Source organism: Indicator indicator, chromosome 5, assembly GCF_027791375.1.
Source record: "Indicator indicator isolate 239-I01 chromosome 5, UM_Iind_1.1, whole genome shotgun sequence".
Classification (NCBI taxonomy): Eukaryota; Metazoa; Chordata; class Aves; order Piciformes; family Indicatoridae; genus Indicator; species Indicator indicator.
The window spans coordinates 62,908-69,146 of NC_072014.1; positions in this window are offsets into that span (position 1 = coordinate 62,908).

The following is a 6,239-nucleotide window of genomic DNA, read 5'->3' on the forward strand; positions in this document are numbered from 1 at the left end:
CTTCCAGGGATGGTGACTCCACCACCTCCCTGGGCAGCACATCCCAATGGCCAATCTCTCTGTCTGGGAAGAATTTCTTCCTCACTTCCAGCCCAAACCTCCCCTGGTGCAGCTTGAGACTGTGTCCTCTCCTTCTGTCCCTGCTTGCCTGGGAGAAGAGACCAACCCCCACCTGGCTACAACCTCCCTTCAGGCAGTTGTAGACAGCAATGAGGTCTCCCCTGAGCCTCCTCTTCTCCAGGCTGAACATCCCCAGCTCCCTCAGCCTCTCCTCACAGGGCTGTGCTCCAGACCCCTCCCCAGCCTTGCTGCCCTTCTCTGGACACCTTCCAGCATCTCAACTTCTTTCTTGAATTGAGGGGTCCAGAACTGGAGACGATACAGTGGTGAAATTTTCCCTGTCTCAGCAACGCAAAGAGAGATTCCTAAGCAGACACAACACCTGGGACAGGAATAGGGCCAGATGGAGGGCAAAGAGGTTCAGTCTTCCCAATGGAGCACACAGGAAGGATCAGGTGAACAAAACTTCTTCAGGTCTTCTATTCCAAACTCCAGCTAGATGCATGTAAATCACTGCTAGAGGAAGGGCGGATTTTACTATGGGAAGTTTGAATTTTACTCTGGGAAGGTTGGATTTGCTACTCTAAGAGTACTACCTTTGGGAAGTCCTACTGATGCCACGGCCATTCAATTCCACCACTGACCTGTGATGTGATGATGCTGGCTTTAGTTGGAGAGTAACATCTTGTTACACCTTGTTGTAGTGACTTACCTCAGTGTCCTAACTATAAACAAGAATAGGAACTTACTGGACACCTTTGAGTAAAAAGTAAATAAAATTGGCCACTGGATACAAAAGAAAAATAATCAGAATGATAGAATGGTCTGGGTTGGAAGGGACCTCCAAAGCTCATCCAGTCCAAGCCCCTCTGCAGTCAGCAGGGACATCCCCAACTAGATCAGGTTGCCCACAGTCCTCTCCAGCCTCACCTTCAGTATCTCCAGGCATGGAGCCTCAACCACCTCCCTGGGCAACCTCTTCCAGTGTTCCACCACCCTCATGCTGCACAACTTCTTCCTCACATCCAATCTCAATCTGCTCTGCTCTACTTTGAGGCCATTGTCCCTGCTCCTGTCCCTGCAGGCCTTTGCAAACAGTCTCTCTGCAGCCTTCTTGCAGCCCCCTTCAGGTCCTGGCAGGTTGCTCTTAGGTCTCCCTGCAGCCTTCTCTTCTCCAGGCTGAACACCCCCAGCTCCCTCAGCCTGGCCTCCTAGCAGAGCTGCTCCAACCCCTTCATGATTCTCATGTCCCTCCTCTGGACCCTCTCTATCAGGTCCATGTCCTTCCTGTGTTGAGGGCTCCAGACCTGGACAGAGCCCTTTAAGGTATCAATTTTGGCACCTTGCAGAAGGAGCAACCATATGCAGGGGAACCAGAGACTAGCACTGGCAGCTCCCAGAAGCTGTTCCCAGTAAGCACTGGATTTGGCCAGAGTGTAACTCAGAGTGGACATCTTTCATCCAGCCATTGATGCTACACTTGGCCAAGGCTTTGGCTCTTGTGAAGAGCAAGTGAAGGAGCTGGGGATGGTTAGTTTGGAAAAGAGGAGGCTGAGGGGAGACCTCCTGGCTCTCTGCAGCTCCCTGAAAGGAGGTTGTGCAGAGGTTGTGCTGCTCTCTTCTCACAGCTCATTAGCCAGAGAAGAAGAGGGAACAGCCTCAAGCTGCAGCAGGGCAGGGTCAGACTGGACAGGAGGAAGAATTTTTTCCCCTCCAGAGTGGTCAGGGATTGGAATGTGCTGGGCAGGGAGGTGGTAGAGTCCCCAAGCCTGGCTGTGTTTGAAGGTGGTTTGGCTGTGGTGCTTGGGGCTGTGGTTTAGGGGTGAGCCTTGTAGAGTAGGGTTGTGGGTTGGACTTGGTGATTCTGAGGTTCTCTTCCAAGTTGAATGAACCTTTCTGTTTCTATGTTTCTGTTTCTTTTCTCAAGCTCCATATAGTAGAAGCCTAGAAGAAGCCTTATCAAGGCTGCAACCAGCTCTGGATGAACCTGCTTTAGCTGGGGGGGTTGGACTAGATGATCTCCAGAGATCCCTTCTGGCAATTCTGTGAACCCCTTCCCCTCCCCTGATTCCAGCAGAGCTCTGTGCCACATCCTGTGTGGTATCTTCTCCTCCCTTTCAAACCACTGACAACTTCCACTTGTCCCCTGCCACCACCACCCTCTCCCCTGCCCCTCCAAAGAGCTCAAGTTTGCATTTTTCTCTGGACAAAGGCTTTCTGAGAGCAGGAGGCCTCCAGCTGCCCACTGCAACCCCCTCCAGCTCAACCCTGCTCTTCTCTTTAGCATGAATGACAAAGTTGTTCTTACCATCTATGCTCAGCTTGGGACCTGGCTTTAAGAGAACCAAATTCACCACACCCAGGCTCAAACTTCATTTTCCTGCCCTTGCCAACACGTCCAGGGCAGAGTTATGAAAGTCCAAAGCCAGGAATTGGAGAGGTTGCTTGGGAATAAGTAACCTTGGGGTTTATTCCTCCTGCCTCAAGGCAAGGATTTGGGGGAGTTTAGGGCTGCCATGGAAATAGAATGTCAATAAATTGCCATGGAAATAGAATGTCAATAAAGTGCCATGGAAATAGAATGTCAATAAATTGCCATAGAAATAGAACGTAAATAAAGTGCCACAGAAATAGAATGTCAATAAATTGCCATGGAAATAGAATGTCAATAAATTGCCATGGAAATAGATTGCAATTAAATTCCTAACAAGCTACTCTCTGCTCTTCTCTCTCCTTTCCCTCATAGTGGGGGGAAGGGAAAGGAGAAGTGGAAGCTATTGGACACCCCTTGACTTTGTCCAGAGGAGGTTCTTGTGCTGTCAATAAAATATCTGTAAATATTGTATAGTTTCTACACATTCCTTACCTCAAGATTGTAGTTTGGCTTGGAAATAGAGCTTCATTCACTTGCCAACTGAGCTGGTCTGGCAATTTTATGTTGTGGGGTGGGAGTGTGTGTGTGATTTCAACCCACCACAGGGTGCCTTCTGGTAAGCACCGTGTCAGGCTAATTAGCCACAGAGGTTTAAAAGCTGCCTATTTTCTCCCTGCACTGATGCAAGCCAGCTGTGGGCAAGGCATGGCTTCAATCAGTCCTTTCTATACATCCCATGACACTTGGGCACACAGAGCTGGGTGCAGCACCCTGTCAAATGAGCACCTTGTCCACAGCTCACCAGCTGGCTGCCACACACCGTTTCCCTGCCTTCTGCAAGCTTTTAGTGCTGGCTCCAACCAAACTCATCACATAAGAGTAGGATTTACTGCTTCAGAATACATGGAAGCATTTGTTCACTGGAAACCAACAGGTGTCTTAGAATCACAGCATTGGAAGAGAGCTCAAGGATCAGCCAGTTCCAAGCCCCCTGCCATGGGCAGGGACACCTCACACTACAGCAGGTTGCTCACAGCCACATCCAGCCTGGCTCCAGGCATGAGGCTTCCACCACCTCCCTGGGCAACCTTTGGGGGAACAACTTCTTCCTAACATCCAATCTCAGTCTCCCCATTTCTAGTTTTACTCCATTCCCCCCAGTCCTATCACTCCCTCACACCCTCAAAAGTCCCTCCCCAGCTTTCTTGGAGCCCCCTTCAGATCCTGGAAGGCCAAAAGAAGGTCTCCTCAGAGCCTTCTCCTCTCCAGACTGCACAACCCCAACTCTCTCAGGCTGTCTCCAGAGCAGAGCAGCTCCAGCCCTCTGCTCATCCTCATGGCCCTACTCTGGACACCTTCCAGCACCTCCAGATCCTTCCTGGAACAGAGGCTCCAGAACTGGACCCAGAGCTCCAGGTGTGGTCTGAGCAGAGTGGAGCAGAGGGGGAGAATCCCCTCCCTGGCCCTGCTGGCCACACTTCTCTTGCTGCAGCCCAGGCTCTGCTTGGCTCTCTGGGCTGCAAGTGCTCACTGCTGGCTCCTGCTGAGCTTCTCCTCCCCCAGCACCCCCAAGGCCTTTTCTTCAGGGCTGCTCTCCAGCCAGTCCCTGCCCAACCTTTATCAGTGGCTGGGATTGCCCCAACCCAGCTCTTTCTGAAAGGACACAAATGTTCCTAAGGGCTATGGAGCACTCTTCCCAGAGCTACTCAAGTTTTCCTGAGTGATTGAGCATGACTCTCAAATAGTTTGCAGGTAAAAAGGGAAGATGCAAACTATCCTGTCTTCATGCTGGGTAGATTTAGGTTGGCCATCAGGAGGAAGTTCTGCACAATGAGAGTGGTGAAATACTGGAACAGGCTGCCCAGAGATGTGGTTGAGGTCCCATCCCTGGAGACATTCAAGATCAGACTTGATGTAGCCCTGGGCAACCTGCTCTAGTTGGAGGTGTCCCTGCTGACTGCAGGGGGGTTGGATAAGAGGAAGTTCTTCCCCATGAGAGTGGTGAGAGCCTGGAATGGGTTGTCCAGGGAGATGGTTGAGGCCCCATCCCTGGAGGTGTTTGCAGCCAGGCTAGATGAGGTTCTGGACAGCCTGATGTAGTGTGAGGTGTCCCTGCCCATGGCAGGGGGGTTGGAACTGGATGATCCTTGTGGTCCCTTCAACCCTGACTGATTCTATGATAAGATGAGCTTTGAGGGTCCCTTTCCAACCCAACACAATCTGTGAATCTTGAGCATGGAAGAACAAGAAAATAAAAGATAATTTCAAGTATGTTGCAGATTATCTGCAAAGAATTCCGTGGGAGCACAAAAAATGAAGTGGATTTTTTTTCTATTTTCACCAGGAATATTAAGAAAAAAGACACTGTTTCAGGAGTGAGATAAAGTCTGTGTTGACAACTACAATTCTTTTTATTGGACATATTTTTCTGAGCCATGGATGCTTGTTTATGTAGGCACAGCTTGAAGAGTAACACCACACAATCCAAAGGATGAAGTGCAGACCTGCACTGAGAAGCAGGCCTGGTAAGTCAGTCTACTCCTACACCTCAGCAGGGAAAAGAAAGAAAAGGAGGAGAAAAAAACCAAACAAACAAACCTGCCATTATAAGAGGAGAAGTAAATTGTACATCAGGTCCTGTGGTTGGGTCCACATCCTTGGAGATATTCAAGGTGAGGCTGGACAGGGCTGTGGGCAGACTGATATAGTTGGGGATGTCCCTGCTGACTGCAGGGCGGTTGGACTGGATGAGCTTTGGAGGTCCCTTCCAGCCCAGCCCATTCTTTGATGGTGTAACAGAACTATAAAACCTCTCCTGCAAGGTCCAGAGCATTGCAAAAACCCCAGGTCCCCTGTGTACAAGCACATCATCAGGTCTTGCTGAGAGGAAATGCTTTAAGTTAGGCTTTGGCTTACACAAGTGGTTTATTTTTTAAGAAAGCTTTAACAAAGGTGTACTGATTAAAACCATTCTCTTAACAGAATTCCTTTATATATATTTCATAATAATAATAATAAAAACAAAATTAAGACACTTCAGACCAGGTAACAGCCTCCCTTCAACAGAGGAAGGTGGCCAAGAAAGAGGGGAAGGGAGAAGCCAGGGGAGAGTCACAACTTTAAGTGCTGGCTTTTGCAAGATCTCCTTCCTGCTTGCAGGATTTTCTCCCTAAGAAGGCCCAGGAGCTAAAATGGTCAATTCAACACATCCTTGTCTTTCCCCATCTCATAAGGGCAGTTTTCTACAGTTCTTATTAACAGGGGGGGGAAAAAAGGAAAAAAAAAGAGAAAGAAAAAGAAAGAGAAAACAAGAAAGGAAAAAAATAAAGGAAAAAAATAAAAAAGAAAGAAAAAAAGAAAAAAGAAAGAAAAAACAAGAAAGGAAAAAACAAAGGAAAAAAGAAAAAAGAAAGAAAAAAGAAAGAAAAGATTTAAAAAAGAAAAAGTGAGAAAAAAGAAAAAATGAGGATTAAAAAGAAAGAAAAAAGGAAAAAAGAAAGAAAAAAGAAAAAGCAAAAAGAAAAAATAAAAAGAAAAAAGAAAAAAAGACAGAAAAAACAAGAAAGGAAAAAAATAAAGGAAAAAAGAAAGAAAAAAGAAAGAAAAAAATTTAAAAAAGAAAAAGTGAGAAAAAAAGAAAAAAGGAGGATTAAAAAAAAGAAAAAAGGAAAAAAGAAAGAAAAAAGAGAGAAAAGAAAAAAGAAAAAAGAAAAAGAAAAAAGAAAAAAGAAAGAAAAATAAAAAGTAGAAAAGAAAAAAGAAAAAAGAAAAAGGTAAAAAAAAGAAGAAAAAAGAAAGAAAAAAG